This window comes from Alosa alosa, chromosome 16, assembly GCF_017589495.1.
Source record: "Alosa alosa isolate M-15738 ecotype Scorff River chromosome 16, AALO_Geno_1.1, whole genome shotgun sequence".
In the NCBI taxonomy this organism is placed as follows: domain Eukaryota; kingdom Metazoa; phylum Chordata; class Actinopteri; order Clupeiformes; family Clupeidae; genus Alosa; species Alosa alosa.
In genome coordinates this window covers 11,153,481-11,165,980 of record NC_063204.1, presented here as the reverse complement: position 1 = coordinate 11,165,980, position 12,500 = coordinate 11,153,481, and the positions used below count along the sequence as shown (strand labels likewise).

Here is a 12,500-nt window from a genome sequence, read left to right as displayed (position 1 = left end):
TACAGCTCGCTACCGATGGGGTGCCAAGTCAGTAGATTAGACGTGCCTGGCAGGAATTTAGTGCCTGGCTGTAATGAGAAATACTTACATTAATAAACACTCAACCCTACAATGTTTTTTAGTGCAGCTCATAATAATATTGCACACTACGTTTTCTTCTTAAGGGCCACTGAGCTGAGAGAGATTACGCTGGAGAAAAACAGTACTTTTGACAGTGAATGACATGTTGCGGCATTAAAGGCAGTACAATAAAAGGCTGAACTCTAAGAATGTCCATCCATGCTGTGTGTGGTATGAGCACAGAGTCTCACTGGTGCACCATGCACATAAATGCCACTGAGCATACGTCCTGTTTGCTAACTCAATTGAAATGCAAGTGAAATTCAAGAATTGAATTGGAATTTAAGAGCCAGTTTCAGTTCAATATCATATACGATATGGAAGTTTTTTGGATTTAGAGCTGATGTGAATGTGATTTTAGAATAACCTTATAAAATGTATCAATGTATGTCATATAGGTTAAAGTATATAATGCATTTGGATCAGATCATTTGGATCAGACCATGATGAAACAGAACTAACGTCACCAACAGACGATCCACTTTCAATTCCCAATTCCGTTTGCGAGTCTGTGCCACTTTGGATAAAAGCATCTGCTAAATATCAGTCAACGTTAATTTTAAGGTCTTTTTTTTTTCTCTACGAAGTACGTACAGTATATATAATTTATTTAGCCTATATTTCATCACTCAATCGCTTCAACAGTACTGACAGAAATAAGACAAACCACTTAAGATGGAAACATTTCAGACAATGCTTCTTTCTATGTACTGTATAGAGCAGGAAATACAAACCCATGCACTGGGCTTGGTTTCAGAAAGTGATCTTATCTGTGACTCTGTAAAGTCCATCACTGCTAATATTACTGCCCAGACAAACCTAAAACCACTGACGGCAGGTGTTATGGCAGGTGACCTTGACAGGGTTAAAAATGTCAAGTCAAGTGTCAGTAGACTTCACCATTATTCCAGATGTGCTTATTTCCAGTATGTTATGAACTTGATGCTCATCTGGAGCAATTATCAATTGGCAGGTTTGGTATGAGACATTAAAATACTAAACACAAAACAAGTAATAAATCTAACTACCGGTAAATAAGTTTATCTGTGCACTAATCCTTCAGTACAGGAGCTGGATCATTAAATCATAGTTCCTGGCATTAGGCCTGTGCCTGTTCCGGACACAGGTAATTGCATTATGGCTAATCAATGCTATCCATGATAGATAAGATCAGTGATTGACAGGGCTCTCAAGTTGACCCATGAGACATCCACAATTGATAGATTATCTCACACAACTTGTCTTCATGTCTTTTCTCACACTGACTTTTTGTTTTCGCTGCCTCCGATGTTGAGTGTTACCAGGTGCGTAACTGCAGCGTTCCGTTCGCGACGCGTAAAATCCATTTTAGATGAATGGTCTATTTTTTCCGAACATACGCGCCGCTATGACGTCTGGTGTAGCTACTTCCATTGATTATAGTGGAAGCTAATTGTTGCAGCAGACGGAACGCGAACGGAACGCTTCAGTTACGTGTCTGGTGTAGCTCAGCCCTTATTTTTAAATAAAGAGTTGAGCTGACAACAGGATCCATTCATTTTGTACATGTAGTTTGCAGGTTACACACACGTGTAACCTATGTATAACTGTATAAATGTATAAGTATGAGCACAAAATCTGAGAGCCTTGGTGATTGACCTGTCCCCGTTTGATGAGGTCATGCCTGCGGCCTGCCTGCAGAGGTGGCACTGCAGTGACTCAGCAGTATCCACGGTGACACACACACACACACAATCCCCCCTCCCTCGCTGAATACTCTGCAGTCTGTCTGTCGATAGCAGCAACACAGACACTTCCCTGGCACACTGCCTCCTGCTCCCCCTAAACTCTATGTTCCATCACACACACACACACACACACACACACACACACACACACACACACACACACACACACACACACACACACACGCACACACACACATGCACACACACAGAGTCTAGGTCAAGGACAGAAATAGACTCCTTCAAAGAGAGAGAGAGTGTGTGTGTGTGGGTGGGGGGGAGGTAGCTAGGGTGTGGTAAGCATAAACAAATACTGTGAGCCCATACACATGTGGACAAACAAATACTACCACACACACACCCACGCACAAAGACAAACACTGAAAATGAAGGACTATTGATTTCAATTTCCTGCTTCTGCCTAAAAGCATCCTTGTCTGGTGGCCCTTGCGCACATAGCTTGTGTTCCGCAGCTCTTCATCAGCCATCAACTGACCTAGGGTCGGTTGCCGTGGCGCTGTTATAGCGTGTGAGAGGGGCATCGACGGGATTATCTCCCTCCTCTCTTTGCTGCCTTCCAGATGTCCCCTCTGCACCAGCATCCAGGAAACCCCCGGCAACCACAGCCGGCATCTCTGGGAGATGCAGCTCAGACTAGATTAACGCCACGCCGTGGATCTGATGGAGTGGATGTTTCCGTGGCATTGTGTGTGTGTGTGTGTGTGTGTGTGTGTGTGTGTGTGTGTGTGTGAGAGAGTGGTAGAGTGGAGATGGGGGAACGAATATGCAAGTGCCTAGTGGTTAGTCCCATTGGTTGGTTCCTCCTCCCTGAGACCAGTCTGTCTCCATGACAACAGACACACCCAGTCTGGCCATCGATGCATTTTCATTCATTTTCACCCAGTCGCCCTCCTCAGTTCAACCCCACAGCATAGGAAAGCTCTGCCACTCCGCACTTTAGCCAGCATTAGTCAGCATAATCTCTGCAATAATATTTCTAATACACAGGCTTCACTGGTTGCGTAATGGTCCAAGCCTGCTTTTAGGAGCTGTAAACTGTTTTATGAGTCTAAGCAGACCAATAGACCTATGTGTGCAGGGAGAGTCTTTACTCCAAAACCCCCTGCTGTTAAATGGCAACACTTTGTTTGTCATTGTTTAATTCATTCATAACTAAAGCCCTATAATAGGCCTATATACATGTATATAGGACTCAAATGAGATGTAACAGGTTTGGGTAGCCCTCAGATGGATGCAAGCCGTCCCCTAAGCACTGAGATTGTCCGACACTATGATTAATGGCCTTATGAAGCCACTAGGTTCAAAGATGACATTTAGGTTCATGTTTGCCCTTTGCAGCCAAGATGGCTGGTGAGCACCGTAGTTACGTGAATGAGGCTCTCCACGCCTCCATTCAGCATTCCAAAGCAGACTCCAGAATGTAGGACGCCACTTGGAATCAAAGGCATTCCATTACAAAGCACCTTTTTATTGCATCTTCCCAGATGATTTGTTTTGTAGCTTTCAGATGCTCACTTCCTGTTTGGTAAGTCCTCACTATGTAGGGCTATTTCTAGATGCCTCTTCCAGTAAACAACAAAAAGTTACTATCAAGAGAAAGATTAGTCACAGATAATGAGACACCGTCAGGTCTAGTGACAGAAACAAGATATCCAGTTTCTAGAGCACAAAAAAGTGTACCACAGGTACAAAAACATTTGAGTTAAATTACTAACTCTGTTGTTCTGTTCTTTTAAGATTAAGTCTTTAATCAAATTACTCACAAATAATTGCATAATCGAGACTAAACAGATTACTTATAAATAATCACGTAATCTAGACTAAACAGTGGATTCAGATCAAATCTAAAAAGTAGAATTGTCAAAAAGAGTGAGCTGTTCTTGATGACTATCAGAGTAAAAGTGAACACTGCTGCTGAATGTTTAGTAAAATGTGGTGTTTAAACCTGACCCAAGCAGGAAGAGAACAGGGTGGCGGCCACATTTCACCAAACCAAGGTCATGTTGCCCCACTCACAGAGGCCCTTTTATGACGGACAGGGGGGAGATTGTTCAGATCTCACACTCTCTGTGATTTTCTCTTAGTCTCACACTTTCTCAAACTGAATGCTCAACAGGATACCCCACCCCACCCTCCTCTGTCGCAGCAACGCTCCTTCACCTCACATTGTGTGCCACATATTGCTAAACCTAAACAAATGCGACAAACTGTTGGCACAAGTCACATCTGCAGCAAGGAAGGCAGATGCAATGAGCTGGCAACAAACCAGAACTCAACAGCATTGTCCAGAATATGGCTATGTATGTTCACATAATAATCAAATGCCAGCAAAACCTGAGAGCCTACACATCACTTAGGCCTCAATAACACAAAAATGAAGAGAGGTCAACTTGGTTCTTCTTAGCGAAGTTATGATCAGAACTATGTTATGAAGTTATGACTAAACTACGGTGAATTATACCTAGTGCAAATTTAGCTTCCTGATGTGTAGCCTATACATCACCAGGCCTCAACATCACAAACATGAAGAGTTATGAACAGTGCCTCTGACTAAACAATTGTGAACTATACCTGGTGCAAATTTAATGTCCCGATGTGTAGGCTATGTTACATTTTAGTACACGGTGGTCTTTTACAGCCTAAAACCTCATTTCATCATCTGAGCTTAACCCTAATTCAGCACTGAAGGTATCTCATAGACATGATTCAGGCTCTCTCGATGATGTTTTAAGCCCCCACCGGCGACTTCAAGGCAGTGCTGCAACCGCCGACTTCAAGGCACCTAACCCTAACCCTTGCCTAACCCTAGTGCCTTCCATGCAGCGCTGCCTGGAAGACGACGTTAGGGGCTTAAAACACCAAGAGACGACTTGCTCCTTGTTAAAGGCCCTGCCCAATTTGCCCCATCATGTCTGCCCCATGAGTCCCACCTCTGATTCCCGAGTGCAGTAATCTCTGCAGGATTGCACCGTAATCCTACTGGATCCGCGGACAGTAAGAAATATGACACATAATCCACCAGTTCACTCATCAATAAATCACCAAGCCCTGTTAACTCCTATGGGGTAACTGGGGAGGGAACTGGATAGGATCCAGCTACACATTGATGAGCCTAGACAGGAAATTCAAGAATAACCCAGGAAGTACAACACATGATACAGACACCAGCGAGGAAGCTGGGAGGAGGTTGGAAGCGTTCATGATTCCATGCACACGAACAGCCCAGGTCATAGGTCACGTCAGCAAGCCTGGACTTTGAAACACATGGCAGCCCCAGCTAAGGTAATTACCAAGTCTCGCACTCCGCTTGTCACCAACAGGCCTCTCCAGTTGTCAGCTGCTTCCAGAATGCAATGGCAAAAACTCAAAAAGTAAAAAGCATGGCTAAGCACTATGCAGGATGTGAGTGAATGAATATTGTGGCCAATAAAATCATTGACACGTTTTAAATAGTTTCTGCTCCATAAATATTGTCAGCAAGGCCTGAAATTCTGCATAGTCTCCTCCTACAGGCAGAAGAATTACGCTTAACACGGTACCATAAAAATATCAAAGACAAAACAAAATCCACTGCTGCTGCGCCCTAAAATGAAAAAGTGCCCAACCGAAATGACACTTTCAGAGACACTTCTCCCACAGACTGGTAGCAAAAAGACAAGCTTGCATAACTTTGCGAACAGCAGTGGCTTCAGCGCCGTGTCTCGGTGTGTGACTGCGACTTCACCGAGCACTATCGCTTTGATGTGAGCCAAATGAGCGCACGATTCATCCAAAATCATCGTCCCGTCACTGTTTTCCCAAACAATTCGACAGAGAAACTTAATGCAACCAATTCTACGTAGGTTTAACAACATTCCCAAGGACAGACATTGTTTATTTTGACAACACTCACCCTTTGTTGACTATTTTTTGACAGTTTATCGGGCGTACTGTAGTCTCGTTGCCTTCACGATGATCCGCCCTCCCGACTGCACTTCTCAGTGACCGCAGGCTAACATTACCGCCTTTCAGATTTCATCCAATCAAATGTCCAGAACAAAACATGACAGCTTTATTGACCAATCACAGTGAAGAAGAAACGATCTTGACAGCCCTTATCTCCTATCTCTTCTTCAGATTTAAAAACGCCTTGCTGGCAGCTCGCAAGAACGGGTGCAGGCAGCGCAATTTGTGCACTTTTGACAGACAACTGTAACGTACAATGAATACGTTTAACTCCTTTTACGGGACAGTTAGGACCCAATCGTTGTGAAGATCACTCGTTGAAGTTGGCCACCCTTCAGCTCAAAGGATATGAAGTCAGTGAGCTACCGCTTGACAGTAGGAGCAAGAATGTCACGTTGCCTGTCTGAAACGTCAGAATGTCTTTACAGGAACGAAATGGCTGTATTTAATTCTAGGAATGATAGGCGATATAAGTGTATAACAGCTGTTCGCAATCCAAACCCATTGGTTGACCACCAGCTCAGCCGATGACTGCTCTGCCTGTGTGTCCTCTAATGGGTGTCACAGCTTACAGCCAGACTCAACATATTCACGTTAGATTTCGTGTTCTGTTTTAAATTAAAAATTCTGGTAGATAGCCTACGCTTTATAATTTAGAATCATTAGTGTTAAGTTCCATTTATTTTGGTATATGAGATGTGGTTTTGTTACATGAAATTAAGATCTTGTTGAAATTGCCCATCGTAAATGCATGACTTCATAATTCCGTAATTAGATGGTTATTAGGCCTGTTATAGTAGGCTAGGCTACACAACAGTACAATGTCGCCATCTAACGGTTAGCTTGTAATTCAAATTTGGCGACTTCTCGGCGCCCCATCCTTAATCAATGTCTGGCTTCTGCGTCATCTCCTGGTCATCCCGGTCTAGGCCATAATTTATTGTTATGTTGACAAAGAATCGCATCCTCTCCTTAAATAGTCAAGTCATGGGACTTTATTTTTTGGTTAAAAAATGAGTTGCGTTGCAAATTGTGTTATGGTTATGTTGTAGCCTATACTCTTTGTTATAGGGTAGCAAAATTTAGCCAGGGACAGGAGTCCGGATGCATGAAAATATGCTAGGGCCTACTCATTATCAGGATTGACTAAGCCTACTAGTTCTGAAATTGATCATAGATATAGCTTTGGAAGGACCCTGACCAGTTGAACAGGTCAGCCGTTTTAAATAGGCCTACCTGGGACTCATTATAGACAACAAACTCAACTTCAAGGAACATGTCAATGCCATCCAGAAACGCACACAAGAAAAACTACATGTCATACCCAAACTGAAAGCCCTCTCTGTTACACCCCACCTCCTGCTCCTATACTCTACAAAAACATCATCCAACCCACCCTGCTGTACTGCTCACCCTGTTTCTACACAATGCTAACCGTCACCAGCAAAAACAAACTCACAAAAATCACATATATTGCCTCCAAGATAATCAGTCCCCCCACACCCAGCCTATCAGACATGAATGACACAGCCATCACATGCCTAGCACATACAATAGCAGCTGACACAGACCATCCCCTGAACCAATTCTTCACGCCGCATATACAGAGCACTGAACTAGACTAAAGCCATTTTCAAAAAAAGTGTTGTCCCCACCGCCATCACATTGCTGAACAAGCTGTAATACTGTCACCACTACCTCAGTTGCTTGTAGTTTTCACACTGGATGTGTCTATGCGGGTGTCTTAATGCGATTTGTGCTGAATGGGGATGGGTAATGCTTTGTGGATGAGATATATGTCACATAAGTGGACAGAGCTTGGAATCCATCAGATAAAACAAAACAATTTAGGGCCCTATCGTGCACCCGGCGCAAGGTGGCGCAAAGTGTTACGCAAGGCTTATTCTAATCTTATACTCAATAAAGTGAGGAATTTGTCGCCATGCCTTTATTAAACCTTGCACCCAGGGGTGTGTCAATTAAGGACATAAGGTGGTATGGCGCATGATCCAAAAATTGCTATCTTACACCCTCTAAAAATCATTACGCCACTGACCAAGAAAAACCTGGTTAATAGCGAAAGGCCCATATAAAGCAGAGCTGAAGACGCACTGTCACAAGATGTAAGCAGCAACTCCTCTGCAGGATAAATATCCTAAGGATTTTTATTCAGTCATTTGAACATTATTGGGGTTGTGTTGCTTTTTTCAGGCTATGTTTTCAATGGCAGTCAATAGTGAAAGTAATTAACTGTGTAGAACTGTTTCTACACGTTGACTATGAGACCATGGTAGCCTGCTGTCGTCATACTCAAATTCTAGTCAGAATATGAGTCTGATACCGTTCCATTGGGATGTGATTATGGTGCGTGTTTCAACCAATACAGGGGTTCTTCTCCACAAATACCTTAACATTGTCTTCTAGTTGTTGCGCTGTCAATATCTTGTACAACAGACGTGATAGCGAAATCTAAATGTCTACATTTAGCAGCAGCATTTCTGTTTCAGGAAGAATGAAACACTTTTTAATGAAATGTCACTTACAAAGACATCGTACCATACTGAAAGCTAATATTTTGTCACTAGTAACCTACATCTGTTCTCTGTCAAACACAGTTGCATTTTCAGCTCTGAACAAAACCGAACAGCTCTGGTTCGGGCATAGATGCTCCACATTGGTCCACAAAGTCCAGACCGAACTTCCCAACCTCAAATGTTGTAGTTGGGGCTAAGTTCGGCTGGCATCCAGGCGAAAACCACGGTGAAATTAGTTTCAGGTAGGCATAATTTAATTGGCAGCCGTGGCCTACTGGTTAGCGCTTCGGACTTGTGCAAGGCAACTAACCCCTCACTGCTCCCCAAGCGCCGCTGTTGTTGCAGGCAGCTTACTGCGCTGGGATTAATGTGCTTCACCTCACTGTGTGTTCACTGTGTGCTGAGTGTGTTTCACTAATTCACATTTTGGGATAAATGCAGAGACCAAATTTCCCTTACGGGATCAAAAGAGTATATATATACTTATACTTAATTGTTGTAATTTATTGTGATTTATTCTCAGTATTTAAGGAACATGTTCCCATTTATTTGGCTTTAGTATATTGAGTATATATATAGTATATAGCTGCCAACTCTCTTTCACTATAGCTGTAAGCTACCTTTTTTCTCAGTGGTGTCACGCTCCTCCAAATGTTTTCCAGAACAATATATTATCCCTTTTTATTCACTGTACAATCCATTATGCATTACACTTACAGTAGTTGTTGCTGTAGCACATGTTATAACAGGCAATTCTTCCCATTACAATAGTGGTATCAGTGTGCTGCATGTTAAAACTAATTAAGCAATATGGCACGAGTGCAAGTGAGGCTAGTAAGGATAAACCCACGGCTGTGGTTCAGCCGTAGGTCCAAGTGATATGCTGCATTGTATAATAAACCCTTAATCAAAATGTTTTACAATTGTTATTTAAATGAGATATGATACCATGAAGATGTTTGACAGCAGGGAAGCAACTTCCCCTCCGATATTCATTATGTTTACTCCCTTTGATAGAGGGGATCTGGTTATAGAAACAACACTTTTGCTTAGAAGTACTAAGACAGTAGGATATCCCCTCCTAACTACATACAAAACAAAGCATGAAAAGCAACATAACATTTTGCTTTCAAAGAGGTTTATTGAAATAAATATTTTCAACTTTATAAAGTCAGTCATTTATAATGCTATCACACAATCAAGACCTGGGGATTCTTCTCAAGCTTGTGGTAGTGTTTGATATGAATGCTGTGACAACATGAATTCACGCCAACGTTTTAATCTTCAGGCCATAAATAAACCAACCCCCCAACAGAGTGTGGTCAGAGCAGCCAGCGCATGTGTTAACAGTAGTGTGTGACTCAAAACCTCATGCCAGTTTTCCTGTAGTCTGACAGCCCCACAGGAAGCAATTGTTTGGTGACCTGAAAGTACAGTGCATCAGTCTACACATTCTCTGTTCAGCAGCCAATAAGCTGCCTCTGTCTCTCGTCTCATTGCTCAAAGAACCTCAGTGCAGCATGCAAACAAAGTGTGCACAATGTTAAAGTTGTCTTCATCATCGTCATCATCATCATCTTCATCATTACCATTATAATTATTAACATTGCTATTAACATAGTAGGTGTTCACATGATTATTATAGTTTAATAAAACATACCTTTTTTCTTCTACAGTATTTTTTTCTGCATTTCAAAGCATGCCAAAGAAATGACATTTTCTGCATAGTACTGGCTATAGGAGTGCCAAAAATGTGATTCCTTTACAAAGTATGTACAAGGGGAACAGAGCAATCCATTTGGGTAAACAAAAAAACGAAACAAACAAACAAAAAGAAATCCGCACTGCTAAACAGTATGTACACACGTGAGACTTGATGTGATGTTAACATGAACACGCATGTAACAGACAGGACGAAGGACGCTAGCAGTGATTGCGTGGGCATTCCAGTGCCCGACCATGCCAGTTGAGCCATCTTCATGGGCATTGCTATTACCGATGGGCACAGAGCTTTCCCTGGCATCAATGTGTTCTGAAAGTCCCCTAAGAGGCTATAAAACAGTACTAAACCTGACCTATACCCCTATAGGCCTGCTGTGGGCTACTACAACTACTACTACTACTACTACTACTGCAACTTTTTGGGTAATGCTGAAGGGCAAATTACCTGTTTATTGTGTTCTGATTGAATAATTGCCAACTGATGATTTAAGTTCTCCAGATAAAAAAAAAATGTTGCTTGATGCAATGAGAAAGTGTCCATACATCAATCAGCAACACTGCCTGGCAACATGGATGAAAAAGTTGTCATCATGTATTATCATCTCACGGGCTCTATGAGGTGGACCACAGCACACAGAATAGCTGGCTTGGGTGGGGTGGGGGAGTGGGCAAATGTCCTGACTTTTCTAGGTGGCAGTCACTACCTCACCTGCCCATAGAGCACAATAACAACATTAAACTCAGCACAGACAAGATGGTAGAGTGGCCGCGTGGATAAGGAGAAATACACACACTAGGCAATGCCACATCGGCTAACAGTGAAGAAGCATTTTGCACTATGCAATTTGCACTATGCACAAGATCTGGCCATCCCTAAGAAACAATGCAGACTAGTTCATGATTGGAACTCAGCCACAGTCAAGTAAATCTAATGAAACCTGCTGTATCACTATTTTGAACTTTATATAAAAAATGAAGTATCAGTTGATATGTTGTGTTATGCAGAGGTCCATATTAGATTGAGTGAACATTGTAGAATTTTTAAGTTAAAACTATTCACAGGGCCATATTCTGGCGAGAGAATCTCGAGAAGACAACAAAATAATAATTAAACAAAAATAAAAGACAGCCGTGTCCATGGAAGACCATCTCAGAGCTGAGTCTCCACTAGATGAGTGGATTTACAGGAGAATCTCCCCAGGAGCCGCATTTCACGTATTTCAAAAACAAAACACTAAAATCCTCACCACATTACACTGCATACATTCTCACACTCACACACACACACAGAGATGCACAGACACAGACACACACACACACACACACACACACACACACCGGAACCACAGTGCCAGAAGAACCACATGGTACCAGAACCAAATAGATAACAACTCAGCCTCCCACGATAGTGGCTGGCTCTGGACTGGATCCACCGCAGCGTCAGACCAAACCCGGGTGAGATCCAAGCTCGGCCAGAACCACAGGAGAACAGAGCCGCAGTTTGGGTGGCCACAGCTTTGGCTGTACTCCTAAAGTGCACCAATACCAGCTTCAAAACGCCGCTCACTCAAACCATACAAATCATGACAAAACCATAGATTACATGACAAGAGCACTCAGACTTTTTTAAGATGTAAAAAAACTAACAAACAAACACAAATTCACCCCCACATCCCCTGCCTCTCTGTGCGTAGACTGGGCAGTAGGAAGCTGTATTCTCTGGCTCCAGTGTTCCTCTATGTTTAAAGCTGTGTTCGAATGTAGGTGAACTAGTGGCTGATTATGAGTGGATGACAGACAGGAGACATTTTGCATGTCTGGCAATTACAGTTTACATGCATGAGTCTTATTAAAATAGATAAATATATTAAGTTTCAAACAGTCTAGCAATCAGACTAAGATATACTGTACAGTAACCAATACACACATGATAATGAATAAACAAATGTATAATAATAATAATAATAATAATAATAATAATAATAATAATAATAAAGACATGTTTTGAAGTGCAATTCCTGCTGTTACTGGAGGAGTCTGTGCTGTACATACATGTAAATGTACCAAAGCTGTTAAAAATAAACAAACACAATCTGAGAGAGAGATGGGATGAGAAGAAGGAGGCAATGTTAGCACACAAATGTCCGCCACCAGTCAACCAACTAATTTACAGATAACATTAATAGATCTCTGCAAAATTAAAAATACAACTCTGTGAAACCTACAAAAAAAAAAAAAAAAAAAAACTTTCTATGTCTAATAAATAAATAGTCTCTTGGCTCAAACAAACCAACAGTGTCATACAATCTTTGCTTGTCTGTCATACAGTAAACTGGTTGTCTTTGAACCTTCAGTGCAGGCCCCGTCACTGGATTGCTGTCTTTGTGCAAATGGGATTTAACAAAATGTAACAAACTGAAACAAACTGAAAATA

General features: G+C 42.1%; 2 protein-coding genes across 5 annotated transcripts in view; both read right to left on the bottom strand.

Moving 5' to 3' along the window:
- LOC125309986 (microtubule-associated protein 4) overlaps positions 1-5,839 on the bottom strand; it is a 106,834-nt gene extending 100,995 nt beyond the window's left edge. For 3 of the 4 annotated variants that reach the window (XM_048267132.1, XM_048267134.1, XM_048267135.1), the window contains exon 1: positions 5,758-5,839. The gene's annotated coding sequence lies outside the window, so the exon portion shown is untranslated. The remainder of the gene's footprint in view (positions 1-5,757) is intronic. The other variant, XM_048267133.1, reaches the window with a different exon arrangement.
- Positions 5,840-9,465: 3,626 nt separating this feature from the next.
- The window catches only part of kcnh2b (potassium voltage-gated channel, subfamily H (eag-related), member 2b), a 207,872-nt gene continuing 204,837 nt past the window's right edge, over positions 9,466-12,500 (bottom strand). The window contains exon 15 of the mRNA XM_048266114.1: positions 9,466-12,500. This exon is cut by the window's right edge and continues 1,822 nt beyond it. The gene's annotated coding sequence lies outside the window, so the exon portion shown is untranslated.